We start from the raw sequence: 14,104 nt of genomic DNA on the forward strand, positions 1-14,104 counted from the left end.
CACAGGTTAACAAAGAGATTGAGAGTATGCTGAAGGTTGGCATAATTGAAGTGGGTTTCAGCCAATGGAGCTCACCCATAGGAATGGTACCTAAACCAGACGGTACCCAATGGTTGTGTGTGGACTATAGAAAGGTGAATGCAGTTACAAGAATGGACACTTATCCTATCCCATGTTTGGAGGATTGTATTGAGAAAGTGGGACAATCCGCTTTTATTTCCAAATTGGATTTACTTAAAGGTTACTGGTAAGTACCTTTCTCCGAAATGGCGAAGGAGATTTCAGCTTTTGTGACTCCAGGTAGTATACACCAATTCAAAGTTATGCCATTTGGCATGAAAAACGCCCCAGCCACATTTCAACGGTTAACTAATACAGTTGTTTCAGGATTACCCAATTGTGCGGTATATATCGATGATCTGGTAGTTTTCAGCCAGACATGGAAGGAACATTTAAAACATCTTATGGAGTTATTCGATCAATTTCAGAAGGCGGGTTTGGTGATAATCCTAGCCAGAACTGAATTCGGAAAATCCCACATCACTTTCCTTGAGGGGTTTCCAATACCCTCAAGACGAAGGGAAATGGTTCGATTTTGTGGCATGAGTGGATTTGATCGAACATTTGTGCAAGAGTTTTGTAGCGTGATTGCTCCACTGATGGACTTGCTCAAGAAACGTGACAAATTTCAATGGACAACGGAGTTTCAACATGCATTTGACTGCCTGAAAGCTGTGGTAACTGATGCTCCTGTATTGAAGAATTGGAAGGGACTCTGTGATCAGATTGAACTGAAGTATCTAACTTTAAAGAGAAATGCCGAGGCATAGAGAAATGGATGGATCATGCAGAGACTTGTTCAAAGAGACTGTAAATCGAGAAGGATTTTGGTTGGAGGAATAAGAACGAAAAAAAAAATGGACTATATTATTATACCTGTTTGCGTGTGTTGTTTTTTTTTTAACCAGTAAAGTGTTTTTACTGTGTGCATTTCTTAATTGATGGTGCAGAGGTGAAAAATTATACCATCTTGAAGTTGATGGGTTTTTTTTTTTTCTTGGGGGGAGGTGTCATGTGAGAGTACCTTTAAGAAATGGATGTTTAAGCAATGTACCTTTAAGAAATAGAACTGGTCATAATACTGAAGTGATGTCAGAGGGTGGGGGGTGGGGGGGCGAGCTGAGCTCACTTCTGCTTTTTTGAGTTTCAGTTTGAGAAGGCAGCTGGGAGTGTCTGTGTGTTTTGCTGAGAGCTGCAGGAAGAAACACAGAGTTGGTCTGTTGATTGCTGCAAATCCAAAGACTATAAATATATTGAATGTAACCTAATGTCTGTTTTTGAAGGTTTGCAGTCTTTTTGATGTTTAAAGGAACAGTTTGAAGGATTATTTAGTGTTGTAGTCTTTTGGGGTTATCTTTGAAGTGATGGGTGTTGAGATATTCAATGTTTGTTTTTAAAAGGTTAACTTGAGTTCATAGAATAAACATTGTTTTGTTTTAAAAAACATTTGTCCATTTCTGCTGTATCACACCTGGAGAGTACGCCGTGTGCTTCCCACACCACAATCTATTACAAGTTGTGGATTGGGTTGAACTCCATGAAACACTTTGGGGTTCTCTAAACCCAGACCCATAACACTCTCATAATCTATCTTAATCTTCTTCATAGCTTTTTTAATAGCTTTCTGTTGCCCCCTAAAGATTTCCCAGTTCTCTAGTCTCCCACAAATCTTTGCCACTTTGTATGCTTTTTCCTTCAATGTGATACTCCGAAAGCTAGTGATTCGAATTAACCTGTTGGACTTCAACACAATATTCCAGGATGAGTAAGGTGCGAGCAACAGGAACTGACCACCTTTCTTCTGTCCCTTGTATCATGCCATTGCACTGAAAGGGATTCACAAACAATCAATGGACCTATTTGCGAGAATTAGCATGGTTTTGTGAAGGGGTGGTCATGTCTCACCAATTTGATCAGATGGTTGAGGGAGTGATGAAGATGATTAATGAGGGTAGGGCAGTGGATGTTGTCTATATGGACTTCAGTAAGGCCTCTGACAAGTTACCTAATGCAGACTAGTATAGAAAATGAAGTCACATGGAACCAGAGGTGAGCTCACAAGATGGATACAGAACTGACTCGGTGATAGAAGAAGGTAGCAGTGGAAGAGTGCTTTTCTGAATGGAGGGCTGTGACTAATGGAGTTCCATAGGGATTGGGACAATACAGTGGTTAGCACTGCTGCCTCACAGCACCAGGGACCATGGATAAATTCCGGCCTCAGGTGACTGTGTAGATTTTGCACTATCTCCTCGTGTCTGTATGGATTTCCTCCGGGTGCTCCGGTCTCCTCCCACAGTCCAAAGATGTGCAGGTTATGTGGATTGGCCATGCTAAATTGTACCTTAGTGCTAAAAGGATAGGTGGGTTACGGGTTTGCGGGGGAGTGGACCTGGGTGGGGTGCTCTTTTGAAGGGTGTGTGCAGACCTGATGGGCCGAATGGCCTACTTCTGCACTGTAGGGATTCTATAAATCTCTGATTCTATGATCAGTGCTGGGCCCTTTGTTGGAGGAAAATGTAGCTGGTCTGATTAGTAAGTTTACGGATGACCCAAAGGTTGGTGCAATTGAAGAGGATTTTCAGAGGATACAGCAGGATATAGATCGCTCAGAAACTTGGGCAGGATAATGGGAGATGGGAATTTAATCCAGACAAATGTGAGGTAATGCAGTTGGAATTACACAGCAAATGGCAGAACATTGACAGGCAGAGGGATCTGGGTGTACAGATTACTGAAAGTGGCAATGCAGATGGATAAGGTAGTCAAGAAGGCATACGGCATGCTTGTCTTCATCAGCCAGGGCATTGAGTACAAAAATTGGCAAGCTATGTTGCAGCTGTACAGAACCTGAGTTGGGTCACATGGAATATTGCTTGGAATTCTGGTCACCATATTACCAGAAGGATATGGATGCTTTGAAGAGGGTACTTTTTAAAAATGCATTTACAGTATGTGGGCATCACTGGTTAGGCCAGCATTTATTGCCCATATCTAGTTGCCCTTCAGAAGGTGGTGGTGAGCTGCTTATTTGAACCACAGCGGTCCTTGAGTTGTAGGTACACTCACTGTGCTGTTAGGGAGGGAGTTCCAGGATTTTGCTCCAGCGACAGTGAAGGAATGGTGATATATTTCCAAGTAGGATAGTGAGTGACTTGGAGGGGAATCTCCAGGTGGTGGTGTTCCCAGGTATCTGCTGCTCTTGTCCTTCTAGATAGTAGTGGTCATGTGTTTGGAAGGTGCTGTCTAAGGAACCTTGGTGACTTACTGCAGTGCACTTTGTAGATGGTACACACGGTTGCCACTGTTTGTCGGTGGTGGAGTGTTTGAATGTTTATGGAAGGAGGAGCAATCAAGCGGGCTGCTTTGTCCTGGATGGTGTTGAGCTTCTTGAGTGTTTTTGGAGCTGCACTCATCCAGGCAAGTGGAGAGTATTCCCATTACACTCCTGACTTCTGCCTTGTAGATGGTGGGGACAGGTTTGGAAGGTCAGCAGATGAGTTACTCGCAGTAGAATTCCCAGTCTTTGACCTGCCCTGGTCGCCACAGGATTAACATGGCTAGTCCAGTTCAGTTTCTGATCAATGGCAACCCCTAAGATGTTGATTGTGGGAGATTTAGCAATAGTAATGCTATTGAATGTCAACGGGTGGGTGGTTAGATCCTCTCTTGAACGAGATGGTCATTGCCTGACACTTGTGTGGCACGAATGTAACTTGCCACTTGTCAGCCCAAGCCTGGATATTGTCCAGGTCTTGCTGCATTTGGATACGGACTATTTCATTATCTGAAGAGTCGCGAATGGTGCTGAACGTTGTGCAGTCATCAGCGAGCACCCCCACTTCTGACCTTATGATGGAAGGCAGGTCATTGATGAAGCAGCTGAAGATGGTTGGGCCTAGGACACTACACCGAGGAACTCCTACAGTGATGTCCTGGAACTGAGATGATTGACCTCCAACCACCATAACAATCTTCCTTTGTGCCAGGTATGACTCCAACCAGCGGAGAGTTTCCCCCTGATTCCCATTAACTCAAGTTTAGCTAGGACTCCTTGATGCCATACTCGGTCAAATGCTGCCTTGATGCAAGGTCAGTCGCTCCCACCTCACCTGTGGCATTTAGCTCTTTTTCAACCAAGGTTTGAATGTTTGAACCAAGGCTGTAATGAGATCAGGAGCTGAGTGACACTGACAGAACCCAAACTGAGCATCCGTGAGCAGGTTATTGCTGAGTAAGTGCCGCTTCATAGCATTGTTGATGACTCCTTACGTCACATTGCTGATCATGGAAATTAGACTGAAAATTGGTGGTAATTGGCTGGATTGGATTTGTCCTGTTTCTTCTGAACAGGACACAGCTGGGCGACTTTCCACATTGCCGGGTAGATGCCAGTGTACTGGAACAGCTTGGCTCGGGATGCGTCAAATTCCGGAGCACAATGTGATGATACGCATAAAGCAATTCTGTACATAATGTCATGCATGAACTTTGACCGCTAGGTGGCAGTGTAACCCCACCATGTGACCCTGTGGCTGGGGTAGGTTGTGCTGGGGAACAGACGTGTTTTGCAGTAGCTCTACAATAGTTAATGAGCGTTAGTAGTTTAATATTTTATTTATCATTGGCACTTCTGGCTGAAGATTATTGCGAATGCTTCAGCCTTTTCTTTTGCACACATGTGCTGGGCTCCTTCATCATTGAGGAAAGGGAGATTTGTGGAGCCTCCAGTGAATTGTTCAATTGTCCACCACCATTCACGGCTGGATATGGCAGAACTATAGAGCTTAGATGTGATGCGTTCGTCGTGGACTTGCTGAGCTTTGTCTATTATAGGCGGAACGGTGGCACAGTGGTTAGCACTGCTGCCTCACGGCACCAAGGTCCCAGGTTCGATCCCGGCCCTGGGTAACGGTCCGTGTGGAGTTTGCACATTCTCCACGTGTCTGCATGGGCCTCAACCCCACAACCCAAAAGATGTGAAAGGTAGGTGGATTGGTCACACTAAATTGCCCCATCATTGGAATAAAATAATTGGATACACTAAATTTGCAAGAAAAAAGCTCTGTGTATTACTTGCTGCTTATGCTGTTTGGCACACAAGTAGTCCTTGTAGCTTCACCAGGTCAACATCTCAATTTTTAGTATGCCTGATGTTGCTCCTGGCATGCTCTCTTGCACTCTTCATTGAACCAGGGTTGCTCCCCTGGCTTTGTAGTAATGGTGGAGTGGGCAATATGCCGGGCCATGAGAGAGCTGTCTCACAAACTAAGCAACAGCCTGACATAGTTATACTCACAGAATCATACCTTGAATCATACCGGGGTGGCACGATAGCACAGTAGTTAGCACTGTTGCTTCACAGTGCCAGGGTCCCGGATTCGATTCCCGCTTGGGTCACTGTCCCAGTGTCTGTGTGGGTTTCCTCCGGGTGCTCCGGTTTCCTCCCCCAAGTCCTGAAAGATGTGCTTGTGAGGTGAATTGGACATTCTGAATTCTCCCTCTGTGTACCCAAACATGCACCGGAGTGTGGCGACTAGGGGACTTTCACAGTAACCTCATTGCTAATGTAAGCCTACTTGTGACACTAATAAAGATTATTATTATGGGGTAAAAGTAAATTACTGGTGATGCTGGAATCTGAAACAAAACAGAAAATGCTGGAAAATCTCAACAGGTTTGGTAGCATCTGTAGGGAGAGAAAAGAGCTAACGTTTAGAGTCCAGATGAACCTTTGTCAAAGCCCTGGGTGCTCCAGTTTCCTCCCACAGTCCAAAGATATTATATGTAAAGTATGATTCTGTGAGTATCTCTATGTCAGGCTGTTGCTTAACTAGTTTGTGAGACAGCTTTATCAACTTTGGAACAAGCCCCCGGGCGTTAGTAAGGAGCACTTTGCAGGGTCGGCAGGGTTTGCCGTTGTCGTTGCCCGTGCCTGGTTCAATGCCGGGTGATCCATCCAGTATCATTCTGGGTCTGAAGTCACATGTAGGCCAGACCAGGTAAGGATGGCAGATTTCCTTCCCTAAAGGACATTTGTGAACAACTATCATAGAACATAGAACATAGAACAGTACAGCACAGAACAGGCCCTTCGGCCCTCGATGTTGTGCCGAGCATTGTCCAAATCCAAGATCAAGCTATCCCACTCCCTGTCATTCTGGTGTGCTCCATGTGCCTATCCAATAACCGCTTGAAAGTTCCTAAAGTGTCCGACACCAGGATCACAGCAGGCAGTCCATTCCACACTCTAACCACTCTCTGAGTAAAGAACCTACCTCGGACATCCCTCCTATATCTCCCACCCTGAACCTTATAGTTATGCCCCCATGTAACAGCTATATCCACCCGAGGAAATAGTCTCTGAACGTCCACTCTATCTATCCCCCTCATCATCTTATAAACCTCTACTAAATCGCCTCTCATCCTCCTCCGCTCCAAAGAGAAAAGCCCTAGCTCCCTCAACCTTTCCTCATAAGACCTATCCTGCAAACCAGGCAGCATCCTGGTAAATCTCCTTTGCACCCTTTCCAATGCTTCCACATCCTTCCTATAGTGAGGTGACCAGAACTGCACACAATACTCCAAATGTGCTCTCACCAGGGTCATGTACAGTTGCAGCATAACCCAAAACCCATAAGCTAAGCTCTTAAACTCAAGGCCCCTGTTAATAAACGCTAACACACTATAGGCCTTCTTCACGACTCTATCCACCTTCAGAGATCTGTGGACATGAACCCCAAAATCTCTCTGTTCCTCCACGTTCCTCAGAACCCTGTAATCCGCATTCAAATGTTTTCTACCAGGATGAATCAAAGAACAAAGAACAAACATAAATGTACAGCACAGGAACAGGCCCTTCGGCCCTCCAAGCCCGTGCCGACCATGCTGCCTGACTAAACTACAATCTTCTACACTTCCTCGGTCCGTATCCCTCTATTCCCATCCTATTCATGTATTTGTCAAGATGCCCCTTAAATGTCACTATCGTACCTGCTTCCACCACCTCCTCCGGCAGCGAGTTCCAGGCACCCACTACCCTCTGCGTAAAAAACTTGCCTCGTACATCTACTCTAAACCTTGCCCCTCTCACCTTAAACCTATGCCCCCTCATAATTGACCCCTCTACCCCGGGGAAAAGCCTCTGACTATCCACTCTGTTTATGCCCCTCATAATTTTGTAGACCTCTATCAGGTCGCCCCTCAACTCGCACTTATCAGGGTTAAACTCCATCTGCCATTTCTCAGCCCAGCTCTGCATCCTATCAATGTCTCTTTGCAGCCTACAACAGCCCTCCACATTATCCACTACTCCACCAATCTTGGTGTCATCAGCAAATTTACTGACCCACCCTTCAGCCCCCTCCTGCAAGTCATTGATAAAAATCACAAATAGCAGAGGACCCAGCACTGATCCCTGTGGTACACCGCTGGTAACTGGTCTCCAGTCTGAAAAATTTCCATCCACCACTTATCCAATTGGCCAAATTTCCCTCTATCCCCCACCTCCTTACTTTCTTCATAAGCCTATCATGGGGAACCTTATCAAACGCCTTACTAAAATCCATGTATACGACATCAACTGCTCTACCTTCATCTACACACTTAGTTATCTCCTCAAAGAATTCAATCAAATTTGTGAGGCAAGACTTACTCTTCACGAATCCGTGTTGACTATCTCGGACTAAGCTGCATCTTTCCAAACGGTCATAAATCCTATCCTTCAGGACCTTTTCCATTAACTTACCGACCACCGAAGTAAGACCAACCAGCCTATAATTACCAGGGTCATTCCTATTCTATTTCTTGAACAGAAGAACAACATTTGCCACTCTCCAGTCCTCTGGCACTATCCCCGTGGACAGTGAGGACCCAAAGATTAAAGCCAAAGGCTCTGCAATCTCATCCCTTGCCTCCCAAAGAATCCTTGGATATATCCCATCTGGCCCAGGGGACTTGTCGACCCTAAGGTTTTTCAAAATTGCTAATAGATCCTTCCTCAGAACATCTACCTCCTCCAGCCTACCCACCTGTCTCACACTCTCATCCTCAAAAACATGGCCCCTCTCCTTGGTGAACACTGAAGAAAAGTATTCATTCAGCGCCTCTCTTATTTCTTCTGACTCCATGCACAAGTTCCCACTACTGTCCTTGACTGGCCCTAACCTCACCCTGGTCATTCTTTTATTTCTCACGTAAGAGTAAAAAGCCTTGGGGTTTTCCTTGATCCGACCTGCCAAGGACGTCTCATGCCCCTCCTAGCTCTCCTAAACCCTTTTTTTAGCTCAGTCCTTGCAACCTTGTAACCCTCAAGCGACCCAACTGAACCTTGTTTTCTCATTCTTACATACGCTTCCTTTTTCCTCTTGACAAAACATTCAACCTCTTTTGTGAACCATGGTTCCCTCACACGGCCATTTCCTCCCTGCCTGACAGGGACGTACCTATCAAGGACACGCAGTATTTGTTCCTTGAACAAGCTCCACTTTTCATTTGTGCCTTTCCCTGACAGTTTCTGTTCCCATCTTATGCTCCCTAATTCTTGCCTAATCGCATCATAATTACCCCTCCCCCAATTATAAACCTTGCCCTGCCATATGGCCCTATCCCTCTCCATTGCAATAGTGAAAGACACCGAATTGTGGTCACTATCTCCAAAGTGCTCTCCCACAAACAAATCTAACACTTGGCCCGGTTCATTGAACAAGCTCCACATTTCAATTGTGCCCCTCCCCTGCAGTTTCCTTCCCCATCCTATGCATCCTAAGTCTTGCCTAATCGCATCATAATTGCCTTTCCCCCAGCTATAACTCTTGCCCTGCGATATATACCTTCCCTTTCCATCGCTAAAGTAAATGTAACCGAATTGTGGTCACTATCACCAAAGTGCCCACCTACCTCCAAATCTAACACCTGGCCTGGTTCATTACCCAGTACCAAATCCAATGTGGCCCCCCCCCCTCGTGTCGGCCTATCCACATGTTGTGTCAGGAAACCCTCCTGCACACACTGTACAAAAACTGCCCCATCCGAACTGTTCGACCTATAGAGGTTCCAATCAATATTTGGAAAGTTAAAGTCACCCATGACAACTACCCTGAGACCTCCACACCTATCCATAATCTGTTTTGCAATTTCTTCCTCCACATCTCTATTACTATTTGGGGGCCTAGAGAAAACTCCTAACAACGTGCCCGCTCCTTTCCTATTTCTAACTTCGGCCCATATTACTTCAGTAGGCAGATCCCCTTCGAACTGCCTTTCTGCAGCCGTTAAACTATCCTTGATTAACAATGCTACTCCTCCACCTCTTTTACCACCTTCCCTACTCTTACTGAAACATCTATACCCCGGAACTATTCCTGTCCCTGTTCTAACCATGTCTCCGTAATGGCCACAACATCGTAGTCCCAAGTACCAATCCACGCTCCAAGTTCACCTATCTTATTCCGGATGTTCCTTGCATTGAAGTAGACACACTTCAACCCACCTTTCTGTCTGCCGGTACACTCCTGCGACCTTGATACCCTCCTCAGTACCTCACTACTCTCAACACTGGCTTCTGGACTACAGCTCGTTTTCCCATCCCCCTGACAAATTAGTTTAAACCCCCCGGAGGAGCCGTAGCAAATTTCCCTCCCAGGATATTGGTGCCTCTCTGGTTCAGATTCAAACCGTCCTGTCTGTACAGGTCCCACCTTCCCCAGAATGTGCTCCAATTATCCACATACCTGAAACCCTCCCTCCTACACCATCCCTGCAGCCACGTGTTTATCTGCACTCTCTCCCTGTTCCTCACCTCGCTAGCACGTGGCACCGGCAACAAACCAGTGATGACAACATGGTTTGTCCTGGCTCTCAGCTTCCACCCTAGCTCCCTAAATTCCTGTTTTAAATCCCGGTCCCTTCTCTTACCTATGTTGTTGGTACCGATGTGTACCACGACTTGTGACTGTCCCCCTCCCCCTATAGGATTCTGAAAACATGGTCCGAGACGTCACGGACCCTGGCACCCGGGAGGCAACATGCCATCCGTGAGTCTCTTTCGCTGCCTCAGAACCGTCTATCTGTCCCTCTAACTATCAAGTCCCCAATAACTATTGCTCTCTTTCCTTCCCTTCTGAGCTACAGTGACGGATTCAGTGCTGGAGATCCGTTCACCGTGGCTTACCCCTGGTAGGTCGTTCCCCATCAACAGTATCCAATGCGGTATACTTGTTACTGAGGGGAACGACCACAGGGGATCCCTGCACTGACTGCTTCCTCCCAGCCCCTCTCACCGTCACCCATCTACCTTGATTCTTTGGAATAACTACATTGCTGAAGCTACTATCTATGACCACCTCTGCCTCCCGAATGATCTGAAGTTCATCCAGCTCCAACTCCAGTTCCCTAACGCGGTTTCTGAGGAGCTGGAGATGGGTGAAATCAGCAGGGACACTGACGGCGTCCCTCACCTCAAACATTCTGCAGGAGGAACATTGCACTGCCTTCTCTGCCATCCCCTCTAGATAAAACAAGAAAAAGAAAGAAAGAGCTTACGTGTTATTCACTCTACCCCTTAGGTTAGAGGAGGCAGAAGGGTGGGGGACACTACAAGTGCAGTGTCTAGGGTTTAGGAACCGCCCAACTTAAATACAGGTAAAAATAAAACACTGATCCAGCAACCACTGCGTCCCGCACGCGAACAGCAATCAGCTGTTATGGGCCCGCGCAAACAATTTAAATCTTTACTACTTACCCAGCAGTCACTCTGTCCTCACTCCGACCGGATTCAGCTGGAAACTCCCAACAGTAAGATTTTTTAAAATGTATCCCCTTCTCAGCAAGCATTCACTCAGCAACCACTGCACCCTGCACGAGAACACCTCAGGGAAAAGAAAAACTACTTACCAGTCACCAGCCAATCACTTACCTGCAGGCTGTGATGTCATGGTTCAACTTCTTTCTACTTCTACCTGCCCTCGAGTCACCCTATCTCTCCTATCGACAAAGGTTTCATGGTCATCATTAGACTTTTAATTCCAGATATTTCATTGAGTTAAATTCCATCACATGCCGTGGTGGGATTCGAACCCGGATCCCCAGATCATTATCCCAGGTCTCTGGATTATTAGTTTAGCAACAATACCACTATGCCACCGCCTTCCTATGGAGAGGTACAGAAGAGGTTTACCAGAATGTTGCCTGGTCAGGAGGGTATTATGAGAGGTTGGATAAACTCAGATTGTTTTTCCTGGAACGACGGAATTTTGAGGGGCGACCTGATCGAGGTCTACAAAATTATGAGTTGCATGGACAGCGTGGATAGTCAGATGCTTTTTCCCAGGGTGGAAAAATCAATTACTAGGAGACATAAATTTAAGGTACAAGGGGGAAAGTCTAGAGGAGATGTGCGAGGCAGTGAGTGACTGGAACGTATTGCCAGGGGTGGTGGTAGATGGAGATACAATAGCGATGTTTAAGAGGCATCTTGATGAATACATGAATAGGATGGGATAGGATGGTCCGCAAAATAGTCCCCCTCTTGGCTCGCGCATCCCGGACCACCCTCCAACAGTGCCCCCAGCCCCGAATAATGTCGTCGTCCCCGGTCGCCGAACACGATTTAACCGGCGCCAACCGGAGAATCCAGCCCAATGTTTCTCACAGGCAATAAGGGTTACAAAAGCATTTAGCGCACACCTCCAATCAGGATTTTCACACATCTCCCTGACATCACATGGGATTTGAGTAACTATCTTGACTGAGGTTGACATCAAGCCTGCTGGAGCCTGATTTGACTTGCTCTGCCCTCTCAGGTCGGAGAGCTGAGGCTGGTGTTCCTCCTGGGGCTATATCTCGGATACAGCACATCCTGCTGTTGGTGTACTCCTCTTACTATTGCCCAAGGGAGTAGTAGTTAAGTCTCAGGCAGTCTTCTTCTTTTGCTTCTGCGCAAACATTTCTATAGGTCTCCTGAAAGACAGCTGGGTTGCAGACAGTGGATTATGTATGTCGGTGGCATTTAAATATGGCACCCAGACCTTGAACCCCAATAGGTAAGGGTGGAGCAGATTAATCAGTTCTGAACCGATTCAAAGAGGTAGTCGCCTAGACAAAACGATGGGGCGGCATGGTGCCTCACAGCACTATGCTAAAATTGTCCCTTCGTGTCCAAAGGCTAATTGGGGTCACGGGCGGAGTGGGGCCGAGGCAGAGTGCTCTTTCGGAGGGTCGGTGCGGACTCGATGGGCCGGCTGGCCTCCTTCTGCACTGTACGGATTCTATAAATTAACTTCAGAGCACAAAAACGCCACACCGAACAGTGGGAAATACACCAGGGAACCTCTCCGCAATGACACTTCATTTCAAAACAGGAAATTTCCATCCATTAACTCTTTTTTTCTCTCCGCAGAGACTGCCGGACCTGCTTAGATTTTCCAGCACTTTCTGTTTTTATTTTGGATCTCCAGCAGCTGTAGTATTTTGTTTTTCTCAATGTGCTTCAAGTAGTACATGACCAATTGCAGCAAGACCTGGACAATATCCAGGCTTGGTCTAACAAGTAATATTTGTGCCACACAAGTGTCAGAGAATGACAATCTCCAACAAGAGAGGATCTAACCATCACCCCTTGACATTCAATGGCATTACCATTGCTGAATCCCTCATTATGCGGGGTGGGGTAGTTACCATCCTGAGCATTACCATTGACCAGAAACTGAATTGGACTAGCCAAATAAATACTGTGACCACAAGAGCAGATTAAAGGCTAGGAATTCTGCGGCGAGTAACTCACCTCCTGACTCCCCAAAACATATCCACCACTACAAGGCACAAGTCAGAAGTGTGATGGAATACTCTCCATTTGCCTGGATGAGTGCAGCTCCAACAACACTCAAAAAGCTCATCACTGCCAAGACAAATAGGTCTGTTTGATTGTTACCCCTTCCACAAACATTCACGGTAGCACAGTGGTTAGCACTGCTGCCTCACAGCGCCAGGGACCTGGGTTAAATTCCCACCTTGGGTCACTGCTTGCATGGAGTTTGCATGTTCTCCCTGTGTCTGCGTGGGTTTCCTCTGGGTTCTCCCGTTCCCTCCCATAGTCCAAAGGTGTATGGGGTAGATGGATTGGCCACGCTAAATTGTCCCTTAGTGTCCAGGGACGTGAAAGTTAGGTTCTGGGATTGCAGGGATAGGGTGGGACATGGATCGGTGCAGACTTGATGGGCCAAATGGATTCCAATGGATGGACAGTGACCTGATGGGATCGAACCCGGGTCCTCGGAGCTGTGGGAAATTCAGTGGGATGTATCCAGGATTGGATGGTATTCTTAAAAATAACGATTTCAAAATGGGAAGTGTACTGACATGGTTTGAGAATGTAAGGTCGGGCAGCACGGTGGCACAGTGGTTAGCACTGCTGCATCACGGGCCGAGGTCCCAGATTTGATTCCGGCTCTGGGTCACTGTCCGTGTGGAGTTTGCACATTCTCCCCGTGTTTACGTAGGTTTTGCCCCCACAACCCAATGATGTGCAGGGTAGGTGGATTGGTCACGCTAAATTGTCCCTTAATTAGAAAAAAATAAAATTGGGTACTCCAAATTTTTTTTTTTTTAAAAAGAGAATGTAAAGTCGGTCTAACAAAGGGTTTTTAAATTCTGAAAGAAAAGAAAAGTGCAGTCAGATTCCTGTTCTCATTGTATCAGCAACAAGGGAACATAGACTGAGCCATTAAATTGAAGGAAATTGCTTGGATGAGTGCAGCTCAGTTAATACTGCACTGGATCTTACGATCAGTAGCAAAGCCGCTGATCTTGTAAACTGTCGGCAAAGATCTAGCAATCACTACGACATGAATTTCATTTAATCCAATGATAAATTAAATCTGGTGCCATGCCATCAAGCAGGGTAAGTAGCCAGTCACACCGAAGAATTCTCACAGACAATTGAGGAAGTAAAGAAACAAAAACAGAAAATGTTAGACAAGTTCAACAGGTCTGACAGCATCTGTGGAAGTAAAGAACATTGGTTATCGTTCAATTCACAGATGTTGCT

General features: G+C 46.2%; 1 protein-coding gene across 1 annotated transcript in view; it reads right to left on the reverse strand.

Annotated features, from left to right (window-relative positions):
- The window catches only part of LOC140428230 (coagulation factor VII-like), a 187,516-nt gene that overhangs the window by 58,654 nt on the left and 114,758 nt on the right, over nt 1-14,104 (reverse strand). The window lies entirely within an intron of this gene.

The sequence above is a fragment of the Scyliorhinus torazame genome, chromosome 8, assembly GCF_047496885.1.
Source record: "Scyliorhinus torazame isolate Kashiwa2021f chromosome 8, sScyTor2.1, whole genome shotgun sequence".
In the NCBI taxonomy this organism is placed as follows: Eukaryota; Metazoa; Chordata; class Chondrichthyes; order Carcharhiniformes; family Scyliorhinidae; genus Scyliorhinus; species Scyliorhinus torazame.